The 21,389-nt window shown below is 33.8% G+C and overlaps 1 long non-coding RNA gene across 3 annotated transcripts in view; it reads left to right on the forward strand.

The window, feature by feature from the left end:
- LOC307191451 overlaps positions 1–21,131 on the forward strand; it is a 47,587-nt gene extending 26,456 nt beyond the window's left edge. For all 3 annotated transcript variants that reach the window (XR_013829786.1, XR_013829787.1, XR_013829788.1), the window contains 3 exons: positions 8,500–8,741; positions 18,754–18,910; positions 20,224–21,131. This is a non-coding gene — a long non-coding RNA (uncharacterized lncRNA). The remainder of the gene's footprint in view (positions 1–8,499; positions 8,742–18,753; positions 18,911–20,223) is intronic.
- Positions 21,132–21,389: the final 258 nt, after the last annotated feature.

Raw genomic sequence — 21,389 nt, forward strand, 5'->3', positions numbered from 1 at the left:
TGAATTAGGAAGAAGGGAGATTGTAGCTGGGTCTGAATGGAGAAGGGGCCACTTGACAAGGAATTGGGGCAGCCCTTAGGAGATGAGATTGACCCCTACTGACAGCAAGGTAATGGGAATAGCCCTTTAACCTCAAAAAAGTGAATTCTGCCGACAATCTGAATGAGCTTGGAAGTAAATTTTCCCGCACATCCCCCAGATGAGGACTCATTTTAGTGGGCGCCTTGATTCAGCTTGGTTATACCTTGGGGATGAAAACTAGCCATGCTGTAAGCTTTGGACTCATATAATGAATGAGAAGGAGGGGCAGGAGAGGGAGGAAAGGAAATGTCAGAAAATGTCAAGTCCTTTAGCCAGAATGTTTTCAAGTGAAACCTTGAGTTGGTATGGTGGAGCGATGTATTTTAAGCAGTGAAGTAGAGAGACTGAAGGCACAGATTCTGTATTCAGCCTCAATTTGGATTCTGCTCTTTCATCTCATTGCTTTATCTGGAGGCAGGTTACTTTTCTCTCTGGGATTCAGCCCTTTACCTGTACAATGAAGATGTTAATAATAGCAGCAATCTCAGATTATTTGAGAATCAAATGAGCTAATATATTAAGTACTTAGAACAGTGCCTGGTCCATAAGAAGCATTAAAAAAACGTGTTAGCTGTATTTTCACAACATAATTTTTAAGTTAACTGTAGCAAGTGTATCTACTCATGCCCTAGATCACTTAGCCTAGTATCTTGCTAAGGATATGTATTCAGTTCCTGACCGTTGAATAAATGACATTGGGGTGGACATTTTTCCCACCAGGCAGAGCCGCTTACCTATAATCATCCTGTGGTAATGAGTTAACTCTCCTGGGAGATGCTTTAATATTTGTGTCTATTTGAAAGTGTGGCAGAATATGTAAATGTATAGCTTCATATTCTCAGGAAATTAGTGAATTTTCCCAAATTGCATGTGTCATGCTCACACACAACCCTGACACTGCTCGGAATCTAAGCTTCTCCTCTCGTACCCCTCCACCACCATAAATGACTCTTACTGGTTTATTCAATTTGGATTCACAACAGACATATATTCTGGAGCAGTGGCTAGCATAACTATTACTCTAAATATGCAAACATACTACTAACACATTTGGAATATGACTTCTGTTGTAGAGAGTCACTTATCTTTCTAGCAATTTTTATTTTAGAACATGGAGTTTAACCTTATAAAGCCTTTAACTTAGCAGAAGAAAAATAGTAGTCCCAAATGTCATAGCATGATAAGGAATTCAAAGTAGAAACAGAAGATGTCTCCTATACATGATTCAGTTTCCTGTTCATCTCTCAGAGCTTCAAAATCATGTGGAAATTGAGATAATTATACTATACTACACATCTTGAAATAACTTTTGTCTCCTTTAGTGACAAATTTCCCCTTTCCATTAAATTCTGGATGCTGTTCAATAGGGATGATTATCTGAATTTTTCCTTATGTCATTAACTGAGGTTTCCACTCTTAGATACCTATTTAAAATGTAATAAATTTAAACACTTTGGTCTAACAGTGCTAAAATGTTATGCAAAGATAAATTGTAGATTGGGGGTACAACAATCTACAATTGCCAGCAACTTATTTATTATTGCTAACAACATATTTATAGGTGGTGTTTTCCGTATTTGAAGTTATGAAGCCTAAGTCATATGATTTCACACATAAAAAAGAAAGATATTTTTAAAAGAAAATGGCAGGCCAATGAAGCCATGCTTTGCAATCAGTTGGCTTTTTTATTTCACATCGATTAAGCTTAGTCTAACCTCAAATTACCTGCATTCATTAGGTTGTAAAATAAAACTTTAGCTAAAAAGAGCACCATAACTCACTGGACTTTTCATTCTGAAAGAGTCTGTTTCATGTTACCACGTTGTGCATAAATGACATAGCCGGAGAATTATGTGTGCCAAGTGGACGCTCATTCATGTAATACGTGTATAACACACTTTGCTCAGCAACTTGCTAACTGCTGCTGGGGTTCAATTCCAGGTCACAAAATGAGTTATCTGGGTTTTCTCTGAATTACGTTATTTTTCATGTGGGTTTTGCTTCTTTGATAAAAAAGGTGCTATGTGTTAAATATCAAGATAAGAGAATGAGAAATTACAAGCAAAAGTAGTTTTGTGATTTGAAGTTAAAACGCATAAGGAAAATAAAGCAAATGTGAACGACAGCTGCATGAAAAAATATCCCAAACTGTTAATTTGGTCTTTTTTAATTATCTCAAGTGACATATTAGCTTATATCACAGCAAGTCAGATCATCTGGACTATTTGTGTTTAACATAATTAATACATTACATCTCATGTTCATTTTTGCTGTACATAGACCCATTTTATTACCATTCTGGAAACATGTTCATAATGGTAAACTCTCAGTTAATTATAGCCAAACTAATTGGTATACTTTACAAGTAAAAATTCTAGTATTTCATTTTCTAGATAATGAAGGCCAAAATAATTGAATTTAATTTCATCAGGGATATGTTTAAGTAGAAGATATTGAAAAAAAAAGTAAAAACGATGAACCCTTAGAGACAATATCTTAGAAACTAACATCTGACATTTGTGTGAAAACATCCCTGTCTTTCTCCTGGCAAGTTCAAAGTTCTTTCCCTTGTGCTTCCATGGTACAGTTTAATAGATTTAAATAGTTTAGAATTATTAGAGTGCTAACTTTTTATGAAAAGACAAATTGTAGCTTGGACACACCTGTTATTATCAACAACATGTTAATGGTAGTGTTTTCAGTGTTTAAAATTACAAAACCTAAGTCATATGATTTTACACATAAAAAAGGAAGATGTGACAGGAGATTGTTTTTATTTGTTTACATGACTTCTTCTCTCATTAACCTAAGCTCCTTGAGAGCAGGAATCATATTTAAATCATCATTATTACTGAAATATTAACCCGGATCTAAATCACCATTTCTACTCAATAACTGTTACATGAATGAATTAAACTATTATGAAAACAATATTTTTATTATATAGTAATTATAATAACATACCTAATGATACCTATATCACTCAAACAAGCAACATGATATCTGCAAAATGATGAAGATAAGAATAAAAATACCAGAGAAACAAGGTGAATTGAAGCCATAGCACTGAATAATACAAATTAATAAAATTTACAATATTGGTATAATAAATATCAACATACTAAAAATGGAGAATAAAATGTTAGTAGAGACTATACTGAGAAGAAAATCTCATTCATTCTGTATTTTTAAACATAACTGAAGGTCGAAGTCTTTCGTATATGATCATTCTTTTAACAACAAAAACAATATGAACAGGAAAGATGTCACATAAACAGTGATATACTGATGAGCTTCTCTGCCTAAGCCAACAACACATGAGAATTATTAACCCATTTTTCTTCTACTATATGTCTTTGCCAAGATAATCTGCATGCAGAAACCCCATGATTTTAAGGGAGTTCCCCACTTTGTCAGCTTTGTAGTAAATGAGACACATAATAAATATACTTCCAAAACAAAGGATGAAGTGTGACTTCAGAGAATGTGTGTGGCTTTGGAATTTTGAGGTTTATAGATTAAAGATCTAGCTTGGTTTTTGACTCTTTTCTGAGTGGGGTTCTATAATAAACTTCAATTTTTCCATGTGTGCATAAAAAATAGTAATATACATCTGCCCTCATCCTAGCTAATATTGGCATCTTTTTCATGGATATCCTCAATATTTATAATAACATTATTTATATGACTAAGTATATTGTAGCATTCACATAAGGATGAAGCCAAAGGAGCTAGTTTACATTCCGTCTCTGGAATTTTCTGTTCATGTTAAATTTAGTTGTATTTTGAAGGAGAAATAAAATTTCTTAACTGACTTTGAAGACCCATTGTTTCATTTTTAAATGGAGTTAGATGCTATTGAGATGAAATAAAAGAAAAATCTACAAGAGTGACAAACACTGGCATCAGATACAATTTTCCAGTAATTGTTTTCTAATGCTTACTTGACATTGGTTATTAATAAAGCAGAAAATTTTAAATAAACAATTTTGACATTTACTCATTGATTTCATATAAATACAAAGGAATTAAGTATTTTAAACAATGTATTAAAATTGGCTTTTTGGCTTCATATAGACAAAGGCTAGTAAAACACTCTGCTTGGTTTTTTGTGATTTGGCCACGGATTTCACTGTCTGCATGAAATCACATCCTGATTCTAATAAAACAAATTGGAAGCTCCTATTATCTCAGAAAACCTAAGTACTTTTTACAAAAGTGGTAGGAGTTACACCAAATTTAATTGTTACACTGTACTTAGATATTAACTTAGGGATCATCTTTTGCTTGATGACAGAAAATAAAGCTAAGTTACAGACACTGATTATAGTTTGGACTACAGTTTTCAGTAGAATGATCACCTGGGGTATATTTATTGGAAATGTTGGAAGGTTTTGCATGTCTCAGGCTTGTCGTAGAACTAAAATTGCATTTTTAGTTCTTGTATTTTACGTCTTTTCCCCCTCATTGCTTTGGAAAGCACTATAGGCAAATCAATGCAAATGATTTAATTGCCCATTATGTGTTGGTGTTAAAATACTGAATCATGAAAGATTTATCAGTTCTGCAAAGGTTAGTATCCAAATGAATGAATATTAGTTGAATTATTTCTGTCACGATGACTCTATCAGTTCAATGAATCTATTCAATAGTAGCATGCGTTATTTCTTCTTAGTCAATACATTGATTCTTTTTACTGGTGTCACAATGCTGAACCTCAAAGACTGATAATCCCTGAATTAATTTCTGATTGAATACATTGAAATAATATTCAAAATAGCTACTTTAAATGATACAATTTTATATCTCGAATAGGTTAGGTACCAAATGCAAAATGCGCTAAAGCATGTCTTATCAAAATCAAGTTTTCCTCCATCTCTGGTCACTGATACACTGTTTCTCTCCGCAGAGGCATTATCATTACCAGATTATTGTGTTAATTTCCAGAAATGTTCATGTAAATTGCTCTCTCTCTCTTTCTCTCTCTCTCTCTCTGTTGCATGTGCGCATGTGTGTATTTTATTTATTACGGATGCATAGTACTGAAGAGTGTATATTTATACAATTCATTTAAGTAGTTCTACCATGATGAACATCTATATTGTTTCTAACCTTTGCAAATTTAAGAAAAAAGAGACCTTCTATTATTTTGCATTGCCTTGCTGTCTATATGCTCACCTGTACCATGCTGTTTAGTTATTATAGTTTAATGTTTTATATCTGATAAGAATAATGGCTACACGCAATTAAAAAAGTTTTTTTAGAATTACCCTGGACTTTTTGATTATTTGGGTTTTTTTCTGCAAAATCTGCCTAGTACTTTAAATTTTTTTTTTTTTTCTTTTTGGCCACACTGCACGGCATGACGGACCTTCGTTCCCTGACCAGGGATCAGACCCATGCCTCCTGCAGTGGAAGCATGGGAATCCTAATGACTGGACCACCAGGGAATTCCCTGCCTAGAAGTTTAAAAAATAGTATTTTTCTTGGAATAATTTTAAAGTAATAAATTAATTTAGTGAGAATCACTACTTTAATGTTGTGGAGTCCTTCTAAATAAGCACATATAATGTTTTTTCATCTTATAAAATATTCTTTTGTCTCCCTTTCTAAATTTTTTTATCTAGAACTTGACCGCTTGTTAAACTTATTAACAAGCATATTTAAATCTTTCTTGTTCCTATCATGTAATAACTTTTCTTCCATTTTCTATGCTGACTGATCCTTGCTTGAATTCTATAAACTTACATTCTTAGATTTTTTTTCAGGTCAAGAATTGTCACCTTCATATAACAATAGTGCCCATTTCTCCATCAAATTCTACAACTTTTATTTTTTTGTTCTTGTTTTGTTCTTATTGCCTAGTATTGTTAAATGTTGTTGGTTTGCTTTCATTATTTTAGTAGCAAACTTTCCAGTTTTCTCATTGAGCATAATGTTGCTTTTTGGGATAAAGTGAGTGTATTTCATCATGTGAAGGAACTATCCATTCATTCCTACTTCTTGAGAGTTTTAACCAAAACTTCTTGTTAATTGCAATTTTATGTTATTAAATGCCTTTTCAGATTTGTTTAGATATTTTAATATTTGATCTATAAACGTGGTATATTATATAATTGACATTCTGATATTCAGGGATCTTTATATTTTTAGAATAAACACGATACATCATGGAATTTTATTATCCTTTTAATCAGTTCATGAATTATTTTTGTTGAAATTGTATTTAGGATTTTTTCATTGATATTTATCAGTAAGATTGATCTGGAGATAAGATGTTTTTGTGTTTACATTCTATGTTAGATTTTGATATGAAACTTTCTTCATCAAAATACCTAAATGACTTCCTTGTTTTCCCCTCTCAGTAAAGGATAATGCTAAATGGTATAGAATGAATCTGTTACTTAAAGTTTCTTTGAGGTACCTCTGTGGAAAAATCCAGGCCTGGTGCTTTCTCAAGGAGAGAATCTCTTGGAAATTTTATTTATTATGTCACATTTTTCAGTTTAGACTTTCTATATCTTCTGCATCAGTTATGATAATATATATGTTCATGAAAATCATCTTTTATCTACGTTCACAAATTTATTTCGTGAAGTTGCCAAAGAACTCTCTTAAATTTCTCTATAATGTCCTATATATCTATGACAACTTGCTACTTATTGTTTCTTATTTAATGTAATTATATTGTCTTCCTTCCTATCTTGATTTAATATGGTCATATTTTATATATTTTACTGTTTTACTACATAAGGAAGTTCTCTACAAAGAAGTTAGTTTACTAACAAATAATTAAATTACCCAAACAACTGTTATTTTATTAGCTTTAAATAATTTTCACACATAAAAAAATGAAAAAATGACAATATCTACAAATTTCTCCTTTCCCTGACATCACTTTTTACTTATGAAATTTCCAAAATTTTAAGGTTTATCATGTTCATATGTTGTATTATGAACTTAAGCTCCATATTCAACTTATTCATGGTCACACATTCCTATTGCCAGAGTTTCTTCATCATCTCAAAGTTGCCTGAAGTTCATTCTGAAGCAGTAAGTTAAATGAAAGCTTATGAGCAATATATGACCAGTATATCCCCTGAGTTATTTCAAGTTCAAAAATTTCTGCCTATTAGCTTTATATTTGAATATAATTGAATTGTGTGAAATGTCCTTGAGTCACATTTGGGGAACTGCACTGTTCTACTGTCTTTCACCAGTGAAGGGTTCAAAGTCATTTCCAAGGTAATGAGAATTATCTTTATGACAGGGTTTGTGAGAAAATGAGTTCTTTTATCTGTTACTTCTCTCAGGCAACTGAATATATTGCTTCTAGTTCAGTCATTGTCCTCCACCCTGCCTCACTGGCAAAATGATTTATGCAAATATTGCTCATCTGTAGGATTAGAAATCAAACCAAGTCCAAGAAATCTCTCACTGTGATTCCAGGGACCTACTTCCCATTTTTGTAAGCAAAGACTTGTTGGTTTGCACCTTTGCTTTTGCCCCTTATTTTAGAGAAGTATTACCTACTGCTCAGTGTACCCTGGAGTGAGCATTCTGTGTCTTTCTAATCCTCATTTGACCATCACTGCATTTGGGATACCTTTCTATTAAGTTGAGACACAAGGTTTCAAAAATATAGAATTAACTGCATGCTGTTAATATCAGAAATTGTAAAATATATTTTATTATTTTAAAAGTGATAAGACATGTGACGCTAATACGTTATATTACTTTAAAGGGTTTGACTTAGCAGAATACTTTATTCTTCAAAGAAAAATATTCCATTCTATTTGACATCAAAAGAAAGAATGAGTAAAAGTCAGAGAACAAGAAGAAAAATAAAAAATAATTTCAAACAGATTTGTTATGTTTATGTGTGTCCACTTCATCAAATTTAAAAACAAAGGTAATTTAAAAACTTTGTGTATTGATTAATTTGTGAAGAATTCATTGTAGTAGATAGACTGCTCTCTTTTTAAGAAAATTTTTGTGTTTAAATTTAGGGGTCAAAATTATAGGATGTGGTGCTCTATTGTATACATCTTACCCTATAAAATAACTCAAATATAAAGGCAACATTCTTCCTTTATCCTTTTCATATTCTTCCAGTAACTGAATATTTATTAGTTTTATAAAAATGAAAATTTACTTTCCAAATAAAATCTCAGTGCATTGGTACCCAATAAATCCAATTGCTACGAAAGTCCAGCAGATTTCTTTTCCAAAATATAAATTAACTATTTTGAAATCATATATTTCAGGATATATGGATGCAATTTTTTTTAATGTGAATTATTGGTTGTATGCAGCTGATGGAAGACTTACATTTTATCTCTGTGAGATCTTGTTTGAAAGCAGGTGTTTGACAATAATGTTTTATGGCTACTTGAAACCATTAAATGTATATTTCAGGTATGTGATCAACATCACTTATCCAATATTGTGAAGCACAGTAAATCTTGCAGGAAATGCTGGAGCACTATATACTTACGGCAAGATTTCTACATGTAGCAACGTGTTTATTGAACACCATTAACCTACCACAAAACTTTAATATCGTGAGAAGAACCACATAAGAGTTACAACCACATTTTCAATTTATTTATGCTCTGCAACCATAGAACAGCAAATATCACATGAGAAGAAGATCAAAGGTAAGAACATTTTAAAAGATTTTAAATCATATTTCTCTACTATTAATCCTAGTGATGAATTATAATAGAATATTTTTAAGCATCCTACCTTTGGGGTTATTTCTTCTTCTGTCAGTAACTTCATCTCACACTAAAAACATTGAAATATGAGATTACATTATTTTTATTAGAGCTTTACTATTATATTGGACGTATGCTAACTTAGAAAAATGAAAAAAAATCACGGACTTTGGAATTCAGTGTACAAATATAGCTGAATAGATTTTCATGCTAAATAATTGAATTTGTCATGTGTGAAATTAAAAGCCATTATTTAATAAAATATATTTCCCCAACACTATACTTCATCTTTTGTTTACATTCAAAAATACTTATTGAGCAACTACAATATATGAGGCACCATGCCACCTGTGAGATTTAAAAGACAAAACCAAAATTATCTAATGTTTGTGAATGTTAAAAAAGAAAATATTTTGTTGAAAATTCCTATTTTTTAAAAAAATTTAATGAGATATAGTTTAACTGCAGTAAAGCACATTAATCTTACATGTGCATCTTAATGCATTTTTACCTATGTTTACCTCTGGGTAACCATTCTGCAAATCAGGATGTAGACTATTTCCACCACCACAGGAGCCTCTCTCTTGAACTCTGTCAATACCATTCACATTCAGCTATGATCCCATCCTCTGTCACCACAGAATAATGTCCCCTGATTGAGAACTTGCTTCCACTCTTGCCACACACTTAATGAAAATATGATGAAGGTATATGAAGGTTACTTGATCGCCCTTGTTACACAAGTCCCTTGTTGCTAAACCCTTGCCTTACCCCAGAATTTTTGGGGAACTATTGTTACCTTGTCTCTTAAGGCTTTGCGGAGCCCTGGGGTTGAACTTTCACATGTCTCCTCCTCATCTCGTCCCTAACCAATCCTTCAGCTGCAGAAATTTGTTCTGCTGTCCTATCCTCTGCTTTTTCCCTTCCATTTCCTCTTGTTCACATATGAAGTTTATATGCTAAATAGAATATTTGTTTACTGTTCTTGTATTCATGTCTTGGGAGGAAGTTATGGCAAACATGCATGATGTCTCCAATGTTTATTGGAAAATGTGCACTTTGTTCTACCTTATTTAGTCAAGTTGATTGAGATATAATTCACATACAGTAAAATTCAAGTGTTTTAGGGCAAAGTTCTATGAGTTTTGACATATATATATACGGCTCTGTGTAACCACTACCACAATCAAGATAAAGAAAATTTCCATCAAGACAAAATTATCCCTGTACCATTTTGTATTTAAGCACACCCTTACCCGCTAATCCCTGGCAACCACTCATTAGTTTTCTTCCATTAAAATTTTGCCTTTTCCAGAATGTCATACAAATAAACATAATCACATTGTCATCCGGTCTGCATAGTCCCTTCACTAATTCTTATCGCTTTTCCTCTGTGTGTAATGTATCTTTTATTCTCTGACTTCATGATTTTCTCCTTATCTTTGGGTTTTCATAAACTTGGTTATAAAGCATCTAGATTTCAAAAAATTTGTTTGTTTTTTTATTGTCATTTTTCCTGCTTGGGGATCTCTGCATACCTTTGGTATATAGTTGATGTTGACATCTTCTATTATTTTTGGAAAATTCTTGGGCATTCACTCTTCAAATAGTTCTTCTTCCTCTCTATTTCGCTATTCTTTCTGGAATTATAATTAAATATTCTTTTTTCTTTGGGATTCCAGTTGTACATATGAGACTATTTCTGAATTTCTTTTCCTATAGATACAAATCCTACTGATGGGTGACCCCAAATTCATAGTGAAAACTTTCTTCTTCGTGGTATCACATTACGGAGGATGGAAAAGTCAAATACTTTTCCAGCCTCACATCACAGCCAGTGGTGACTACAAAGATCTGTTTCAGTCTGTGAATTTAAGTGGAAGTCTGGTACAAGAGCTTCTGGAAAAATTTTTAATATTTTAGATGAAAATAGGAAAATGCAGCTAGAGAAGAGTTCTGCCTACTTTATGCCTTGAAGACATAATTTTTGGCACTACAACAACCATCTTGGACTCACAGACCTGTAAACCAATATGCTAAGATTATAGAGCTTAAATGCAGATGAAACCTGAATCTTTGATATTGTTGAGGCACCGAACCAACCCTGAAATTTCTACATTTAGACTTACCATTTTTCTTCATATTGCTGACAGAAATTAGTCAAATCTGAATTGTAAATTCAATAAATGTCTGCTTCTAAAAAGAGTATAAAAAAAGACATTTTCAGATAAATGAAAGCTGAGAGATTGTGTCACAGGCAGACCACACTGCAACAAAAGCTTTACGATATTCTTCAGAATGAAGGGATGTGATACTGGATAGATTAAAGACTGAAAGAAAGGATGAAGAGTACTAGAAATGGCAAATAAATACATGTAAAAACTATGTTTAATTCTTAGCAAAATTTCTTTAAAAGAGAAATTACTTTTTAAACCAAGAACAATAACATTGTAAACCAGGATTTATGACTTAGATAAAAACAAGAGTATGATAATAGTGAAAAGATAGGTGGTATGTAAGTGGAATTATGAAACTTTATAGCATTTAACTGGGAGATGTAAAGGAGGAAGTCATACAATATTCACTTTAAGTAAACTCGGATAATTAAAGAGTGCAAATTTTAAATCCAAAGCAGTCAATCGTTGTAATTAGCTTTACATAAAATAAATATAATTATGTAGACTGGAAATGAACAATTGGAAAATAATAAAAATTTAAAAATCATAATGGCATTAAAGTAAAAGACTCAAGCAAAATTTTTAAAAGAGGTTTACAAAACCTGTACTTTGAAGACACAAAATATTTCTAAGAGGAATTTAGAAACCCTAAGTAAATGGTAGGATATATGGATTTATAAACTGGAAAAATTAATATTGTTAAGGTATCGAATTTTCCAAAATTGATTTGTAGATTCATTGTACTCCCAATCAAAATCCCAAGCAAGATTATTTTGTAGATATTGACAAGCTGATCTAAAATTTATGTGGATAAACAAAGAACTTAGAAAGGCAAGGCTGTATTGTAGAAGAAAAATAAATTGGATGACTTGTGCTACTATCATTCGAGACCTACTATAGGGCAGCAATGATAAAGTGAGTGCAGTAATTCATAAGGACAGACACACAGGTAAATGAAACAGAATAGAGTCTATAAATAGGTACATACAGATATGGCCAACTGATTTCCAACAAATGTGCCAAGATAATTCAATGGAGAAGGGATAGTCTTTTCAACGAATGCTCCTGGAACAATGGGATATCTGTATGTTTAATGTGAACATTGCCCCTTATATATTATTCTTACTAAAAATTCAAAATAAATATCCATAGACAGAAAAGTTAAAAATATAAATCTTCCAGAAGAAAATATAGAGAAAAATCTACACAAATTTGGAGTAGGCAAAGGTTTTTTGGAGAGGATTCAAAAAACATTAATCACAAATGAATTAATTGCTAAGTTGGACTTCATAACAAATTTATGTTTGCTTTTGAAAAGAAGCTCACATTGGAGGAAAAGTATGTTTCAAACACATATTGGCAAGGCGCTTATATCTAGAACATAAATGGACCTTTTACAAATTAATACTAAAAGAGTAAACAAATTAAAAAAATTTTTAATATAATTTTAAAGGTTACTTTCCATTTACAGTTACTACAAAATATTGGCTATATTCCCCATGTTGTGCAATACATACTCGAGCCTGTCTTACATCCAATAGTTTGTACCCCCCACTCCCTCCACCCTTATAATGTCCCTCCCCCAACTGGTAGACACTAATTTGTTCTCTATATCTGTGAGTCTATTTCTTTTTTGTTATATTCACTAGTTGTATTTTTCAGATTCCACATATAAGTGATATTATACAGTGTTTGTCTTTCTCTGTCTTACTTATTTCACTTAGCATAATGCCCTCCATGTTGCTGCAAATGGCAAATTTCATTCTTTTTCATGGTTGAGTAGTATTCCATTATATATATATATATATATACATATATATGTATATATATATGTGTGTGTATATATATATGTGTGTGTGTGTGTGTATATATATATACATATACCACATCTTCTTTATCCATTTATCTATTGATGGACACTTAGGTTGCTTCCATATCTTGGCAATTGTAAATGGGCAAGAGTCTCAAACAGGTACCGCACAAAATAAGGTATACAGATGACCAATAAGGTCATGAAAGATGTTCAATGTGAGACAAGAGCTTAAAATGAAAAGTACAATGAGATACCATTTCACACTCACCAGAATTGCAAAAATTAAAAGTGCTTACAATACTAAGTATTGACCAGGATATGAGCTATTTGAACTCTCACTTATGATGAGAGAGTGACTTTGAAAAATATTTTGACATTTCTTATAAACATTTAACCTATTTTGAAATTTTCACTAGAGAAATGAAAACCTATGTCCATCAATTTTGTGAACAAATGTTCATAGCTAATTTAGTTATATTACTCACTGAAACAACCCAAATGTACAAAAACTGTGAGTGGGAAACAAACTGGTGCATGTATACATTGGAATATTACTCACCAGTTAACAAGAACAAACTTCAGATGCAGCCACAACACACATGACTCTCAAAACACTAATCTGAGCAATAGAAGCCAGACGTACATGCTGTATAATCCCTTTTATATGAGGTCTTAGGAGAGGAAAAAAAAAAAAGTCATTTGATAGAAATCAGCTTAAATGTTGCCTTGAGTCAGGTTTTGGGAGAGAATTGAATAAATAGGGACATAAACATATTTTCTGGAGTGACAGAACTTTTTCATATCTTGATGGTGGTGATAGTTTAAAGGTACATACGTTTGTCATAGCAGCATGCTGCACAACTGAAATATGGTCATATGGTAATTCAAAAAAGTTGATTCCAAATGTTACAATCAGAGCTATGCCTCAGAAAGATAATTTGTCCGTGATGTTTATATGGAATGAGAGGCAGTAGGTAGGGGTTAGAAAGATTGTGGGTAATTACACTGGGTAAGAGAGTGTTGTTATATCCCAGATAAGAGGTAAGGCAGACCTGTGATGGAAAAGATAAATGACGTTTGAGAAGAGAAGTACAAAGAGATAACTGAGGACTTTAGTGTTCTGCTTTTGCTGAACTTCTGAAGTTGCAGGGCCAACTTCTTGAAATATGTAGCCACTGTATTTTTTTGTTTGAAGCTATTATGATAACGGTATACTTCACAAAAGAGTGACTAACAGACAAACAAGGCTACATTGAAACAAACTTCAAATACAAATGGCACACTTAATAGCCTATGCTGCTTCTATAGCCAATTTCTTGTTATAAATGGCTAGGAATATGCTAAAACCAATGAAAGCAATATTTGTGAAGTATTCGCTCAAGATACCCAAGTACTTTGTGAAAAATTATCACACTTTGGTTGAAAGTCCTGTGGATCTTTGGCTCAAAATTTTTTGCAAGTTTTGGGATACACATTTGAAAAATATAGGAAATGTGGGACGAGTTTATATAAATTCTTTGTTATAGTTTTCAGCAGTCATCTTTGTAACAGTAATGAAATAGCAAGTTCATGACCTACTGAAGGCATTTAAATATATTAAACAATGCATTTTAATTATGCTAAGAAAAACTGGCCTACTTACCTTTTAAAGATAGAATTAAAAGAATTTTTTCACAATGCAAAATTTTTATCTATACGGAAAAAACTCTCGTTTCTCACTTTGTCTAATTTGCATGTTCTTTCAGTAAAAACAAAACTCTATTACAAAAAGAAACAGCTGGAATTGCTCTAAAAGGTGAAATAGAAGTATTTTGACAAGATTGCCATGAATTAATGTTAACTACGCTGGGAAGGCAGAAGTAGCTAACATGGAGAGATTAATATTCTGATAAAAAGAGAAAATGTCTTAGAGAAAGGAAAGGTTAAGGGTTAAACGCCATAGTATTTGACTGTTGGCCAAACAATACTCTATGGTTTACATCTTAGTTCAAGATCTGAGATGTAAACCTTCGCTTTTGCACAAAAACATAATAATAAATAGGTTGTGTTAATATACATTTAAAGTGAGGAATTTGGAGGGGGTGGTATTTGAATTTTTTAAAGGCAGAGAAATACTGGGACTTGGAATAGACTTTGCTCCGATCTTAGCAAAGATGACATCTTTAGGGAAATGTATATGAAAGTGTCTCACTTGGAGAACATTAACTTTTTGAGCTTAGTACTTTCCAAGTCATTAACATTTGAATTATTATCAGTGAATCTTAAGAGGTCATATTTATAAAATACTATTATGTAAGAATAAAATGTCTTCAAGCAATTTTAAAATTTTAGGAAAATAAAGCTTGTTATCAGAAAGTTAATTATGTCCTAATTTAATATAATCTTTCTTATATCTGATGTGAAAATGCATATTTGCAAAGCTGTGCCGTTCACAGAATTTTAATTTGAATATACCTGTAGGTGTACTTTTTGTGATGTACGATTTTTTTTTTGAGAAAGCTGTGGCTTGTATACAATTTTTGTAGGTATTACACCGAATCAGAGGACCATCTCAGAATTCCTAGACTAGTTTTGATGCCCCACACCCAGTACTTCCTTAGTGCCTTCTGCTTACCCTCTTATTGCACTGGTCACATTACATTATAATTGCTGGCTTGTCTGCTTTGGGAGATTATAGATTCCGTGAAAGCAGAGGCCGACCTTCAAGCACAATATCTCAAACAGAAATGTGGGTGTTCAGTAAATATTACTAAAAAATGAAAAATGCAGCAACAAGAACCAAAGACCTTAAGCTGACATCATTTTAAATAAACATCTGAATACCTTTGAATTAACTCAGCAATAATGAAATAATAAAAATACACAATGATTTTGAATTAAGAATTAAATTGTCTTCTTTGGATGTGTGGCTCTTTCATTCCTGTTTTTTTGCATCTGGTCTGACATCAATAGTTCTCAGTAAGTCTCAGTAATAAAGAGGGCATCGTTGTTGTACTAGCCACATCATTGAGGCTTTTCAGTCTAACGCAGAAAATTGTTTTGTGAAGGAGAAAGAACAGAATAAGACTTTTCCTGATAATATTCTAGGTCTAGGCATTGCATCATGACCAAATGAGAAGCCAGAAAATAAAAGAGCCATGATGAATTATATATTTTCACTCACTTCCATTGCTTTAAAAAGATCATGGACTTCAATGAAGCTTCAAGAGACATTACAGATGCAAAATAATGCTCTAGTATTGAACAGCTTTTTCCTCAGTTTCCTCAAAGTAATTGAGAATCTTGAAATTTCCTCCTTTTTTAAGAGAAATTTAATCTTTGACTAACTTGGAAATGCATTTTGTAAATGTGATTTCTCTTCTGATGTCATGAAAAATCTTATTCCTGAAAGGGATCTTCAGCACTAACCTGTCCATATTTTCACATTTGAAGAGACTCAGACATAGAGAAAATAAGGTTGCCTGACCTGGCACAGTGGCTTTAAATCTGGCTGTGGAACCAGACTGCTGGGTTGGCATTCTGGGTCTGCACTAAGGAGCCATGTGGCACAAAGCAATGTAGTGGAACTCTTGTTCTTGTTTTCCTTCTTTGTAGAACGGAGTTATTAGGGAAGCCTAACCATGGCATCATTCTATGAAATAAGTGAACATAGGACACTTAGAGTGATGCCTGATACAAAGTGACCACTCATTAAGAACTAAGTCTACTCTGGAAATTCCAAATCCTACCCAAGTCTGTATTCAAATCCATTTCTTGTAATGTTGAGTGAAAACATTGATGATGTTTTCGAAATAGGCGCTTTGTGAGGAGCAGAATTATCTTTTATTACATGTTACAATAACCGTCTTATTGATATATGATGAAATGTAGTTGGGGAAAATGGGGCAGACAATATGGTGAAAATACATAGATTAAAATTAATTTACATGATTGACCTAATTATAAATTGGTAAATAATAATTTTTTCATCTTTGATTTTTCATCTTAAACTAGTTTTTATTAATTAGTCATTAGTACAATATTAAAAAGAGTATTTAATCAGATACTGGTTTTTTTAGGGTAATAATTCTGATAATAAGTGTGAGTATAAAATGCTAAATTATTGAGATAATTTAGGAGATGCTTGTTATCTCTTTTGAATTAGTATATATTTTTCAGTAATGCATAACTCAAATTGGGTACTCCTTTTTCCTTATTAACATTGTTTAGAAGGTTTTTATCACAACCAATTAAATATTTAAGAAATATACTGTTAAGACCTGTCTAATTCCTCCTCATTAACAGGCAACAATCCGGAGAAACATTTATTGTTCCTTTGACCATACAATTTGGTCAATACATTTGCTGCAAATTTCCAAGAACCCTCCTTAAATCCCATTAATTGTCCAACAGAGCCCAGGTAGTTCTTTTCTAGAAAGCCATGTTTCTGTCAGCGGCCCATTCTCATTGCCAAACACCATCAGGAACTGTGAGGTGCTGTGTGATTTGCCCTACTCGCAAGAGAGTAAGTTAACTTGCCACAGGTTCATGGAAACTGACAAAAGACAAGAGACTCTCGAATCAGATGAAAGAGTCATAGGAACAGCAGTGTTCAACATGTCAGCATGCTTGTGTGGGTCCTCTGAGCCCCAATTCCCACAGGACCACGTGGAGGGCCAGAGGACACCTGTGCACAGGTGCTTTACAGGAGAAGAACCTGGGCCAACGACCCAGTACTGCCCCTTTGCCAGCGGCAAACATGGTAGCAAGCAGCAAACAAACCTGCTGTCTCCCCTTTTGGAGCAAAGAGGTGCATGTAGTCACTCTCATCTTCTTAACCTACTTAGTTGCCTGGGTGACTAACTACAGAAATCGCTCTTTATCAGGAGGAGCTTGCAGTCTGGCACATTCAACAAGAACATACAGGGATGCTCCGGAAGCCTAAGATAGATTTCCTCTTCCAATACACACTACAGAAATAATAAAACTAAAGCAACAAAATCTGACTAAATAGTAAATTTAGAGACTAAAGGCAAAATAGTTATCAATAACTGGAAAATAATTTATATTACAAAGCCCAAAACCAACCAACCCACCAACCCCTCATCACCTTTTTTCCCTCTCACCTTCATTTGACCTTGGAGAGTCTTAAATAGTGATTTCTCATGGCGGGGGTGGGTAAAGGATACCCCATCCTTCTCTAGGTTCCTATTGTTTCTGACCCTAGTTAAGGAGGAAAGAAGTCTTACCCTTGAAAGAAGGTTAAAATATCGATAAATAAATGGAACTGGATATCTTAAATTGCCCGCTGAAACGGTTTATGGCACTACTCTCATTATCGAAGAATGAGAAGAAAAGTGGACCCACCTGCGTAGGCTCAGGTCCAGTGCTTTTGTTATGTGGCTGAGAAGGTAACTAGAGGTAGTTACCTTAGATTACTTTAGCCTGTTCTCACTATCTTGGGGAGAAAATGTGAACATTAATGATATTTTAATAACTGTCTAGGATGAATTTAATTTTGTTAATCCAGAAATCTGTCAGATATAAAAGGTGAAGTGTGTGGTCAAAATGACATAAATTGGAGCTATATCAAACCAAGTCACAGTCATTTATTAACATAAAACCATAGCTATCTAAAATTTTGCTGAATAATGGGACCTTAGAGTTCACGTGATTTAATTATCTTGATAGATGAGTTGAAGCTTAACGTGATTAGTACAGGAGCATGCAGTCAATTAATAGAGAGATGGTCTAGAAACAAGAATCCTGGCCCTCAGTCTAAATATCTTTGCACTGTAGAATGACTTATGTCAAGCACTTCAACTTAACCCATACAACTAAATAACCAGAAATACACAGACAAAACTAAACGAAATAAGCAGGATAAATGTCAATATATAATTGAGGATTGCACATAAACCTTATTTTTTATCTGGCAAGAATTTACGTGTCCACTTCTATTGCTTCCTTTTCTTTGTGACAGGTCTCTGAAGATCATGATACTTTGGAAGAGCACAGCTACATTAAAAGTCCCTCCAGAGTGAGTTACCTTCACCAATATTCATGAATACTGTGGGACACTAGACAACCTGGGAGCAGAACAGAATATAAAATCCGGTTTTGGATCTCACAGATGGCAGGTAAAGACGTAAAATCAAAAGGAACTTTGCGACATATTTTTGCAAACTAATATATTAGGGGAAAGGCTTAAGAAGAAAGCCCACAGAGAGGAACACTGTAAGGAAGAGAACGTGCCCAAGGAGGATCAATAGCACATCGCTTCCAATGGTTAAGTCACTGAAAACAGACCTGGAGAGATATCACTCATCACTCACAAGTCCAGAAACCATTGCAGCCAAGTCTTCCTTTCATGTGCCACCTGCTGTTGCCGGTCTAAAGGAAAATGCCCTACCAGATGTTCCCTAAGCAACTTTTAGCTGAAGTGGTTTATGATGTTTGTTTGTCTTAGCTTTATCCTGTGCCCTACCCCCCCCCCCACCCCTCCCTGCTGGCACCCAGGGAGATCACTCCATCCCTCCACAGGCTCCAGGCCACATGACAGGACATGCTTGGCAGCGGCCATGTCTATCTCCTCCAAGGGCTTTTGAGATTGTCATTCTGCAAGATCAGTAAGCCCTCCTAATTGACATCCTCCTCAGTGTGTGGAAGGTGGGAGTGCAGCCAGCATTGAAAAAGATCACTTTCTAGGGATCCAGTGATCATTGCCTAATGATTCCAGGAGAAGGCACGGATGGAAGATGTGTTGTTTGACATTTATGTCAACAAGTTTTTAAAGATAAATTTAACCAGACCAGAAAATGAATTATTGTTTACATGCCTATTATTATTGTTTCCATAGCTAACACTCACATTTGCTGTCGTCAATCATCAAAGTGTAGTAATATTAACAACCACTGAAAGAACCCTTGGAGACCACTATTCATGGGCAATATTACCGAAAATGTAGAATCATGAGTGGTGATGCAATCAGTGTGAAATAAATGATATTAAGAAACTGTAGAGGCAAGACTATCTATGTTGTTTCATGGCACTATGAGTTCTAACAGCATTGCTAACTGTTTTTTAGACTAATTGACATACAACATTATCTTAGTTTTAGATGTACAACATAATGATTCGATATTTGTATGTACTGCAAAATGGTCACCACAGTAAGTCTAGTTAACATCCATCACCACACATAGTTACAGAATTTTTTTCTTGTGTTGAGAACTTTTAAGATCTACTCTCTTAGCAACTTACAAATACATGATACAGTATTATTAACTATACATTGCATCCCCATGGCTTATTTATTTTAAAACTAGAAGTTTGTGCCTTTTGACCCCCTTCACCCATTTTGCCCACTCTCCACCCTCCATCTACTGCCTTGGTGACCACCAACCTGTTCTCTGTATCTATGAGCTTGGTTTGCTGTTTGTTTGTGTTTCAGATTCCACGTATAAGTGAGATCATACTATATCTTTTTCTCTTAGTGGGAGATATGAAATTAGCCAGGATGGTGCCTTTAACAATGACAATAAAGAGACAGTTCCTGGACATTAACAGGAAGAAATGATGCCTGGACAGTGAAAAAACAAACAAAAAACATCATTGTGCGCTGGTTGGACAATAAACTGAATACAGAAATCTCCCATACAGAAGTATCTCTACCCATTATTCTGAACCTTCATTGATACTTCACTGTACCCAACATGGCATTATTTATTTTGTAACCAAACTGTTCCTGTAGACATGAGCCCTATCAAATATATTTCCCTGGAATCCTGCACACCCAATAATATTAAGTTAAAGAGTGGAACCCTAGAAAAGTGTTCCTGGAAAGACAAGCTTCCTTGCTCCAGTGCTTGGATGCTGACGCCACATCTCACATCTCAGTCCAATAAAGGCCGATTGCACCCAGCTGCTGGCTATTCCTAATCTCCTCTCTCACCCGGTGTTCTGTGCCTACGGAAGGAGGAGGAAGGTTGGTAGTGAAATGACAGCTTTAAAAGCCTGTGTGATTTGCCACATATCTATATGACAATGAGATCAACAGACTACAGGCATACCACTCAAACTATGCACCAACGTATTCTCTCCAGAGCTGCAGCAGACTCATGGAGGAGCTGCGTAATATTTTAAGTTTTCAAGAAAAACACAGCAATACTCAACATCCCTCAGACATGGAGTGAAAAATATTAACAATTTCAACATCACGTTGGGCTGCATTCCTGATGATGACATCATAACTTGCTGAGCTATGTTTCCTGCAGCTGCGTGATAAAAAGTAAGTACCATATGACAATCTGCGTGAAACAGGAAATGAGTGTGTGAGTGCTTGATCTGATTTAAGCATTTGCAGAGCCAAACAGGTGCACACACCCCGTTTGTAAGTAATTGTGGTTATTAAGAATGAACTAAAAGTATTATTCTCTCAATTTATGTGTATTTTTTCCAAAAGCCTACTAAGTTGTTAGGACATAAATACTTATTAAGCTGTCTGGAATTAGCTACTAAATAAATGGAACTGTTAGGTATTTCTTTTAGCCTAGGACATGCAAAGAGAAAATTACTAAGATACTGAGAGTGAATCCAAATGTGTGTGAACCTCCCAAG

This window comes from Stenella coeruleoalba (genome assembly GCF_951394435.1).
Source record: "Stenella coeruleoalba genome assembly, chromosome: 9".
NCBI lineage: Eukaryota > Metazoa > Chordata > Mammalia > Artiodactyla > Delphinidae > Stenella > Stenella coeruleoalba.